Genomic DNA, 11,468 nt, shown 5'->3' with positions numbered 1-11,468 from the left:
AAACCTGCCCAAACGCAACAGATGTACTGCGGAAGCCATCATTCCCGTCAGTACCATGCAACTCCTGTAAGTGACCTCCTGGCCCACTTGAAAGGAGTCGAGACATTCCCGAAACCTGTCCACCCTCTCCTCTGAGAGACGGGCCGACATGTCGGATGAGTCCAGAAGGACCCCAATGAATGTAAGACGACTTGCTGGAGTCAGCATGCTCTTGCCGTGGTTGACTATGAAACCTAAGGCCTTCAGGTGAGCCAAAACCACTTGTGTGTGACGCGCCACTTCGTGGGCGGAGCTCGCTGAAATCATCCAATCGTCGATGTACGTCGCCAACCTGACGCCCTGCTGTCTCAGCGGGGCGATGGCTGCTTCGGTCACTTTCACGAAAACCCTCGGGCTCAGTGACAGACCGAAAGGGAGTACTGTATACTCGTACAGGCGACCCTCGAAGGCGAACCGAAGGAATTTCCTGTGTGGGGGATAAATCTGGACGTGCTGATAAGCATCCTTCAGATCCACTGAACAGTGGAAATCCCCTTGCCTGACCGACCGTAACATGGTGGGTACTGTTAGCATCCTGAAAACGTATTTCTTCAGGTACACGTTTAGTGCCTTTAGGTCCAGGATGGGACGTAGCCCCCCCCCCTTTTTGGGCACCAGGAAATAACGGCTCCAAAATCCCATGCGGGATTGGGTCCTGTCCAGCTCCACTATAGCACCCTTGCTTAGCAATGAGCTGATCTCTTCTCTCAAAAGACTTGCTTTTAAACCACGTGCTCTGGTATGAATAACCCTGCTCGAAAGCGGGGGTATATCTGCGAACTGTAACCTGTAACCCCTGGTTATCGTTCGAAATACCCAATGGCTCGGGTTGCATAACTTCCACTGGCGCGCACAGCGTGCTAGCGTGTTTTGAGCGAGAGAAACCCCACCACTGTGCTTCCGTGACGGCGGAGCTTTTTGGCGGCCGGACCGGAAGTGGGGAACCTGCGTATCCGTATCCGGAACGACCGGATGCGGAGCGCAAGGGTTCAATAGGCCGCATGGCGGAAACACCTTCTGGTTGTACCGCTTGACTAGCGGAGCTATTTTGCGGCGGGACCGGAAGTGGGGAACCTGCGTATCCGTATCCGGAACACCCGGATGCGGAGCGCAGGGGTTCAATAGGCCGCAAGGCGGGAACACCTTCTGATTGTACCGCTTGACTAGCGGAGCTCTTTTGCGGCCGGACCGGAAGCGGGGAGCTAGCGAATCCGTATCCGGTGAAACCGGAAGCGTTCGGTTTTCGCTCGATAGAGCGACAGGAAGAGCAAAGCGATTCGACTGATAAACAGACTCGCCCACAACTAAAGCATTCTCCCCTGACAGGAGAGGAACTTTTACGTTTAATACCTGCTCTAAGGCCTTTATGCTTGTCCCTTGACCCGGGCTCATAGTAGGCCGACAGAATTTCTGACTCAAGGTTAAATTCATAGCATCGCTCACGCGAGGGAAAATCCACTCGCGCGCATGAGGAACCATATAATTGTTTGACGTTAACATTACTGGTTGCTGATAAAACCTCTGACTGATTAAAGAGTCCTGACGGGACTCCATCATTCTTACAGGAGGCATGCATAAAGGAGTCATATTGTCGACGCGAGGGATATCCCACTCGCGCGCTTGAGGAACCACATAATTGTTTGACATTAACATTACTGGTTTCTGATAAAACCTGTGATTGATTATCGAGTCCTGACAGGACTCCATCATTACTACAGGAGGCATGCACGATGGGGTCGTCTGTGCTAGTGCGAGAGAGTTGGACAGAGACAGACTTTGCTCTTTCAACATGTTTATTGTCGACACAGGAGGCATCAAAATCAACATTTTCATTTCCCCGACACGGGGTACCGAAAAACGCCCTCGTTTGGGGGGAGGGGGACCGAGAGACACCTCGGACCCCCGCCCCAGCACAATCCCCCTCTTCAGAGTGTCATTTGCGCTGTCCCCTACCGCGGCCACCGCGGTATGAAGACTGCTGCCTGCCATCCTTGGACGGGCGGCGCGGCTGAGCGCGCTCGGGAACCACCGCCTTGCTGCGGGGCCTGTCAGGCGCCCTGGCTGCAGAGGCTCCCCTGGAGGAAGACGAGTGCTTCTTAAAAGAAGCAGAGCGGCCCCTTTCCTTGGCACGGGAGGAGCGGGACGCCCTCCTAGCTTGCTGCGGTTCTTCCTGTGGCACTGTGGTGGACTCGACGATGTCCTTAGCCGCCTTGAAGAAGGTAACTCTACCCTGCAGCAGCTCCAAGCCCCCACCCATGAGGGTGGTGGGACTGTTCTCCATGTTTATGAGAGACTTGTACATCTCCCCGCGAGGACCTAGAGGCTTCTCGCCCACGTCCCTCTTAGGCTCGAGGTCGACATAGTCGAGCCAGCGGGCTCTCTCAGACTGGAGGTTGTAGTCCATGGACCTGCCCATCCACTTAACCGCATGCCAATTGACCTTCAGCATGATGACAAATAGAGTGTTCAGTTCAGCTGTGTGCTCCCCCGTGGGCAGACCTTTGACCAGGTCCTTGGTGGAAGCGAGCAAGAGCTGGATCAGATTCAGGTCCTTAGCGGCCAGAGCAGCGGACCGGTAGGCGTTACGAGCCCTGTCCGACTGCAGCTTGTCCTCCAGGACAGTGAACCCCGGCGGGTTGGTGCCGACGGGGCCGACAAACGGCCCGTTTTTAGCTGTGCCTACATCCTTGTACTGGGGTCTGACGGAACCCAGAAAAGATTGTGCCAACAGGTGGTCCAGGTTAGGGCAGGTGGACATGCCTGCCTCCGCACCGCCCACCAAATCCAACACAGAAAAAGGCAGCTTCCTGGGGTCTTTATGTGTCTTCCATGAGGAATGAAGGGCCTTGGTGAAACCTTTCACCAGCGGCAGCCTGGAGAGGACATACGGGGCGGGAACCGAAGGCTCCTGCCCGGGCATTTCATCATCATCCTCGGCCTCTTCAGAGGGGAGAGGAGGTGGCAACTCCTCTCCAACTCTGGCCAGAGCTCTCATGTAGACTGTGAGATGATCCAGCATTTCTGCTGCAGAATCGACGTCCTCTGCTCCCGCTTCACTCGCTTGACTGGCGGGTGGAGGGGCAGTGGTGCCTGAGGAGGCCTGGGAGCTCCCTGCGGCGTCCAGTTGACGTGCTGGAGCCGCAGGGGCATTACCTTTCACAGTGACCGTGAGTCGAGAACCCTCGTCCTCGACGGAGTCCTCCTCCTCCTCGGCCGTGTATCCAGAGTATTCAGAACCAGAACCCTCGCTCTGACAGGAGCTCAGGTCCGACTCTCGCCTGAAAGTCTGGACTGTTTTGGTGATGCTCACGTCGAGGGGGACGTCCCCGACGGTCACATCCAAGCGTTTCTTTTTGGGCACCGCGCCCGAAGGGGAAAAGGCTACCGGAGGGATGTTAGCCTTCTTGGTCGCCTTCTTAGCGGCGACTTCACCAGACCCGCCAGCTCCAGTGACAGTGGAGCTAGCTGCGGTCGGTTGCGCGGCAGGCGGTGTCTCATGTAGCACGGCGCCATCTTGACTTGGAATGGCGCGCTGATTGCCAAGCGGATCTCCGGAAGGCAGCGCCGCACCTTGACCAACGGTGCGGGCCGCCTGGGGAAGGAAAGACTGGGCTGTGGGGTTGAGAGCAGTGGACCCACCTGGTGGAGCGCAGGCCCCGAGGCCTGCCCTGGCTAGGTAGAACCGGTGTATCAGTACATCGTGGTCGTAGGCCACGCAGCAGTCACAGAAAGGTCCTGCTCTCCCCTGAGGACTCAGTGCAGAGAAGGCGTGTGCAACGCCCATGCAGCCGACACAGAGATGGTGAAGATCCTGTCCGTCGATGAGTCCTGGACAGCCTGGACATTGCCTCGGCAGGAAGGCCAGAGGATCCATGGCGAAGCACTGTAGATAGAGTTAACCAGAAGCAGACGAGCTAACAAGCTAACGGCTAAGGCTAGGCCACGCTTGATTCGGGCAGGGCCTGAACAAGCGGTAAGCAGTGTAGCTAACGTTAACAATTAGCAGACGAGCTAACAAGCTAACGGCTAATGCTATGCCACGCTTGCTTCGGCGGAGGCCTGAACAAGCAGTAATAATCCTTTGTTATAAAAGGAAATAACCGTCGATTTAGGACGGAACAAGAATAAGTATTCTTAAGTACGGGTTAATTCAACACTCGCCGGTGGGCGACTCCAATGCCACCGCTTTAGGCTAATGCGCGAAGAATAATAATACAAAGGCTGAGTTTCAACTTATCTGAATGTGATATCGCAGAGAGTGAAAAGAGGATGTTACTTCCGCCTCCGGGGGTTTATATAGCCTGGAGGCGGGTCACTCCGGTTTGAGTGACAGGCCCTTCCTACCTACGTTAGTACGGGAGCTGAAGTAGTTTCTCTGAATGATCGCCAGGGGGCGTCATTACCCAAGTGGGAGGTCATCCTGGAATATTGACAGTAAACCTTGTATCTCCAAGTTTCAAATGTGTACATTATTTCGCAAAGCAAAGCCCTACTTCATCATACAAGGCCGTCGCACAAAAGTAGTGAAAACAGCAGATCGACAAGCACACAACGCCTCGCCGTGCGAGGCGTTGTGTGCTTGTAGATCGGCTGTCTTCACTAGTTTAAATCATTTTTAAAATGATAAATACAAAACAAACGGTTTTGGACATACAAGGTTTCCACCCGACAACAACGATATGGTTTTCAAACAGTACGTTGTCAATCACTAGCCAGATTTGAAAAGCTAGTATAAAATAGGGCTTAAGTGGTTAAATTAACTTAACTGTTATAGTCATCTTTGTGCACTGAACCACAGTGCAATGAAAAAGCCCCTTTCCTATCACTTTAAGTGTTCTGGCTGGTTTTTGATGAGCGCAATCTCAGACAATCGTGCTAGTTTGTTATTTTATGAGCCGTAAAAGTGTGTTTTGGGCCAGATGCACAACAGCATCATCTTAATACATCTGTATTCCAACTAGGCAGCTCACACACACAGTGCCCAACGATGTGCCATCTTCGCTGTGGCTGCACATTACTCTAGCCAGATGGACAATTAGTGTCACAGCGGGTGGCACTTTGCGCTAGTCAGCCTATTCACCCCCTCTGCTGGCCTTAATGATGTGCAATCTCACTCAAAGCCATGGCAGACTAAAGCATGGTGGCCAGTGTTGCCAGATGGGAAATGTTGAATTATCGTACCGGAGGCTCAGAATTATCGTATTTGACATCAAACTATCGTACACAGCCAAAAAAGAGAAATCACTCGCTTAAAAACGTAATTTCACCAAAAAATGCGTCTTTGGTGTAAGAAACGACCTTGTTTGAGACTCCTACGTGACAAAAACGCATCAGATATGCTGCGTGGAGGCAGGCAACTTCCTGGAGCTTACACAAATTAAAGCCCGAAACTGGTCTGGAAAGATGCAACCGGTGTTTTTAATGCCTCCAAGTACAGATCTAGGGTCAGATTGACTGATTTCCTGGCTTAGTTTGAGAAGCCAAACCAGATCCCAGATCAGCAGCCAGGGAAAATAGTGAATTCACGCTCTTTTTGGTGATATGCCGAAATTATCGTACATTTGGGCATTTTTGGAATTATTGATCGTACATCGTACAGAGGGTCAAATTATCGTACAAATACGATAATTATCGTACATCTGGCAACACTGATGGTGGCACTAAAAAGCCGGATAGTATTCCTTGGCGCACAACGGTGTGCACCGAAAATCACTAATCTACAACACAAGACATTGCAATGCTTGTAGATCTATTGCTGGTTCTTGACGCCGTCTCCTATGGAGAGTTGGCTCTAAAGCAAGGGTCTTCAACAGAGGGTCTGGGACCCCTAGGGGGTCCTCACAGTTACTTCAGGGGGTCCTCCAAATCTTTGTGTGATAGAAACCTTTTTTCTCCGTCTTTATATTAACCACTTGAACCCTAGCATTCATATTCTGAGAACATTAGCCAAAAGCTCACAACGCCTCGCGAGATTGTAGATCAGCTATTTTCGGCAAGAGGTTTGGTGTAGAGGGGGAAAAGAGCAGACCATGTACAGAGTGAAAGGTCAAGTTTATTAAGTATTGACGGTTCAAGTGGTTAAATATCTGAAAACACAAATTGACATGAATCCAAAATACAACGATGAGTGTGCTGTCAAACAATGAAACTATATGGAATCTATGAATGGTTGTGGGGGTCCCTGCTTCATCTCTCTCTCAACTAAGGGGTCCTTGGCCTGAAAACGTTGAAAACCCTTGCTCTAAAGTAAGCCTCACTGTCGCTGAGCGGCACATATAACCCAAGTTGTCTTTATGAGACGAAACGGATAGTTTTAATTTACAGCGGATGATGAAGCAGGTATTCCAAGTAAGCACCGAGGAAGGAGGATTCAGCGGCTATACTGACAGAGTGAGGAGTGCTCTGCCAGCATGCATCATGGGAACACTTATGGCCTGGCTTACTGTAACTACCTCATAATGATGCTCAGAGAGAGAGAGAGAGAGAGAGAGAGATACACAGAGAGACAGAGAGAGAGAGAGAGAGAGAGAGAGAGAGAGAGAGAGAGAGATGGTGCCAGGAACCATAAACGTGCTATGTCTGTCTAGGAGGGTTTAATCTCCTCTGTGTCGCTGCTTCACTGCATCTGTGTGGGAATGGGCCAACCCCAAGACATCAGGCACAATGATTTGCAAGACAAATGTTGATGCATAGATATCATTCTGCGACTCTTATTTAGAAGGGAAATACAGCTGGATACCAGCTTTATAGTATGTTCTTCACACTTGCAGTGTTCAATTGCCGTGTGAGGGAGGACACCCCAGTAGCCACCGAGTCCAGGCAAAACCACACGGGGATCATTTGTGTCTCCTGCTTGAAGTTCTTGAGCAGAACCTTTCTTCTGCAACATGTAGCTGGATCTAAAGTGTCTTGACCACTCCTGTGTCCATTGTCTCTTCATACGATATTCCCCATCTGAATCCATCTCGTCTGTCTTCCATGCTGGCATTGCCACACTCCCTGTATTTTTTAATGCCCCAAGTCACCCACCTCATCCTAGTGTATTACGGGGGGGGGGGGGATCAATACCTGCTCCTCTCCCACTTGCCTGCCAATAAGACATCTCTTGTGTTCAACGAAGCGTGGCAATTGGAGGAGGCCTGGCAGGTGAGCCGAGTGGAGACGGATGTCTCAGATAACGCCCTCACCACTGTCTGATTGCAGCCGCTGGCAGAGACGGAACGGTCTGGGTAATCACTGCAGCAGACTAACTCCCATGCCCAAGCCATGATTGCATTTAAGTTGAGCTAATTCTGAGGCACTCTCTCTGTGTGTGTGTGTGTGTGTGTGTGTGTGTGTGTGTGTGTGTGTGTGTGTGTGTGTGTGTGTGTGTGTGTGTTCGTTTCCCACAAGACTTTTTTGTTTGACAGGATTATTGTTATTGTTTGTAATGTTAGTTGAAATATGAGCATATACGGTTATATTCTGATACATATCTTAATCCAGGGAGTCCGTTTTCGTGGGCAGGATTTATGTTGGTTAAAATCAGGTGATATTTTAGGCCAGATCTGACTAGTCATGGTTTGACTTTCTCTGGCCCCAATCGAGACGCCACTGATTGGTCCAGGTCCTAACCATGCTTGCTGGGATCAGTAGCTTGCCCCCAAGAGATTATTAACTTTTGGTTTAACAAGCTGAAAAGGTGAAGGTCACAATCAAGAATCAACATGACAAAATCGAGAACGGATCGGTGGATTGTCATGAAAATCGGTGGGAATGATCAGCAGGCTGTCCCAAAGTCATGGTTAACCTTTGTCTCAGGTGGAAACAGCACATCTTCACATTATTGTGTAATGACGGAGTGCAGTCTTTCATGTTGCAGTAAATGGGTTTACTTATCCTGTCTCATCTCTACACACACATAATAAGGTTCAATAAACAATTAAATGGATATTCATGAGCCAAATGTGGCATTCTGTCTGACAGAGAGCAGATGGATGGCCCATCCTCTCCTAATATTTAACAAGGGCAAGCCTCCCTGACCTGCTAGATCCATTCTCCATTTTAAAGGGGGAGGAGGAATGGAAATGTCAAGCCCGGAAGGCAGTGAGCCAAGAAAATACCAGGGAAATAAAACCAGAACTGATGTTCGGAAGCCAATGAAAACAACCTTAAGCAGAGCCTTGACAGTTCACTGGGAACAAGAGCAGGGCTCCAAAATTGGTCTAAATTGTGGCTAGATTGATGGCCTCACTTGCAGCAGTGAAAATCAAAGCGAGGAGATATGAGATAGCATCAGAGACAAATAGACATCACTGTGACTTTCTGCTCATGGACAAATTATAGTCTGTATAATATAGTCTGAAAATGAATTCTACTGTAACCTGCCTACATAAGATTAGTTTGACAGGACCGCAGCTCATCCGCACATGGCATTAAACATTCAATATGCCAAAAGTTGCACAATTCATGATGAAACAAGACCATAGTTCGCACCGTTTTGCACATGAACATTAAGAGTTTCTTTTCCCACCATTTCAACCTATGCCTCCCTAAAATATATATATTTTGCACACTGAACTCTCCTTTTCAATTAGTGTGAAGGTCAGAATTGTCAGGGGGAAGTAAATGAAACACAGGCAGGCATGGGTTTTAATGAGGAGCCCCACTATGGAGTCACACTTTATAACCAAGCGTCTGATTAAACTTTCTTAATGTGCTCAAATTAACTTCAAGAGTTGGGGAAAGAAAGATTGGAAGTGTGGAAGGACAGAGAGAGGGGAGTCCTGCAAGACGCACATGACGGAAGTCAGGTTCAAACTTTGGTCCTCGAAACCAGTGGTGTAAAGTACATTTACTCAAGTGCTGTTGTAGAAAAGAATATACGACCTTATTCGGAGACAATGCAATATGATGTCATGATGTGGAATGACATCACAATTGACTATAAAGAATAGATGAATCGGCCTACTTTCTCAGATCGAGATCAGGAACAGATAAGATCACATCGGATTAGACCATCAGACTATCAGACTAGAGATTACAGACTAGACTAGATCTGAGATTGTTCAAGGAATATCAAGGCCTGGGCCGGCCTCCAGCCTTATGTATGTTGTTGAACGCGATTGGTATTCGCATGGCTCATTCTTAATAATTACAACCTTGGCAGGCGAGTAGCGCGCCTATATTCAATATAATAAACCTACATATTGGATTCTTCGCTACAGCTGTATTTAAGTTAATGTTGAGTTACGTTTACTTTACTGAAATATTTCCAATCTTCAGTACTTATACTTTTACTCCACTACATCTCAGAGTCGAATACTTAAAGGAGGACTTTGCCACTTTTCAACCCATCTTCATATAATAGGTCCTCACTAATGTTCATAAAAAATGTCTACTCGGTCCAAGTCTCTTAGGAGAGCTGTGGGAAGTTCAGATGTCTTGTGACATCATCATTTTCCAAAAAAAAATATATATATATTTTTGAAAAGAATATTTCGATTTTTATTATCGCGAGAACAATGGCTTCCACTTTAACATTGCAACTTTTCAGGAGTAGAAAGCCTGCAGTTTCTATTAGCTTGGATTCCCAATCGATGATGTCACAAGACGATGGGTTTCTGACCTGCCACAACCCTCCAATGAGAAAAAAAAAAAAAAAAAAAAAAAGCTATTTTTTAGTGAGGACCAATTATATGAAGATAGGTTGAAAAGTGGTGAAGTACTCCTTTAAGCAATATTACACGAGATGGTGTGCAATATCGTCAATATAATCACGCCTGCGTTGCCTCAGGAACAAGCCCGAAGGGCGAGTTGCGTTGGCAGCGCAGAAGTGATTATATTGACATATTGCACACCATCTTGTGTAATTGCGATTATACAACAGTTTCCTTTAAAAAAAACGCATCAACTTCATCTCATTGTAATTAAGATATTCGATAGAAATTGGTAATTTTTTTAATGCCAGATTTAGTTACTACGTCCCTGAACGCCACATGAAAACTGCTAGCATAGCTTCTAGCATAGCGCTGGGACAGGCAGCCCGGCAGCTTTTTTTGCTACCAGCGCAGGTTTCTTTGATTGACGAGAGCGTTACATAATGCTGGTTATCATCACGGTCACATGATTGTTTCATCCAATTAGATTGCTTTGTTGGAACAACCTGTTGTGTATAATATACTTTTACTCCACTACAATTATTTGAAAACTTTAGTTAGTAGTTTACTTGCAGATTTTGATTATCTACAAGCTTGCGATGCGATCGATGCATTGTGAGCTTGTAGGTGGAGTAATTGATTACACAAAATCATGTTCATTTAACACAGAGGGTGTACAAATGTAAACAAAAGGACCTGTGGAACTTTGTATACCTTGCGTTAAATAAACACAGAGGATTTAACGGTGTGCCTTCTTCGGGCAGACCGCTGACCCCTTTCTGATCCCACATTTCAGAACGAGTAAAACGTGTGTCTTTTCCCCTGGTGTTCGAGTTCCATACAATTCCTGAGTAAGCACAACAGGATCCTCTCCAGTTGTAAATGCCTCTGCCAGCCCTCTTGACACCGATATAAACATCCCAAGCCATCTGTGGGAATAGGCACATGATAAGGACTCATCCTCTCTCAGCACCGCTTTCATAATGCATCTACAAATCAATATCGAGGGCTTAGTGGTCCCTGGCCAGCTGCCAGTGCTCCCCCTCACAAGGGTTGTGTCTGCTGAAGCCTCTAGGAATGTGTGCTTCTGCACAGGGGTGTCGCACCAAATTCTGGGCCATGAGTACAAGGATTCACTGCAGGCCCCCCGCACAATTATGTTGTGCTTTAACTATTGAAAAATAGCAGCTATACAAGCTCACAGCGCGGCACCGAGTGCCGCGCTGCGAGCTTGTAGATCTGCTATTTTTGAAAAGTCGTGAAAATTGGTGCAAGTCTTTGGATATTTCAAATCCTTTAAGGTTTTTTGAAAAACCTATGTTTCTATGTCAGTGGTGCTCAAACATTTTCATGTAAAGGAACCCCAAAATTATATGTATTTGGCCACGGACCCCCATCTCAAAATATTTGGCCACGGACCCCCATCTCAAAATATTTACGTCCCGGGACCCCCCCCCCTTCCCCCCCCCCATAAGCTAAATTTGAGTAAGAGATGTTCGCTTAAAAAAAATACATATATTCAACGATTTGCACACATTTTCACAACGTTTCAAAAATAGCAGATCTACAAGCTCAACTTGACCGTTGGTGTTGGGTCACCGTTGTGCGATGTGATTTGTGAGCTTGTATAGCTGCTATTCTTCAATAGCTAAAGTATAAAATAATTAAGGCCCCTCCACCTTTGGCGCTTAAAATAATTAAGGCACCCCCCCCCCCCCCCCGGAGCCCCTGCTCACTAGTCAGTGAGCAATTCAGCAATACACCGGAAAAAAACAACTAAGTACGTGTTTT

The sequence above is a fragment of the Nannobrachium achirus genome (genome assembly GCF_963921795.1).
Source record: "Nannobrachium achirus genome assembly, chromosome: 4".
Taxonomy (NCBI): Eukaryota; Metazoa; Chordata; class Actinopteri; order Myctophiformes; family Myctophidae; genus Nannobrachium; species Nannobrachium achirus.
This window is presented reverse-complemented; position numbering follows the sequence as displayed.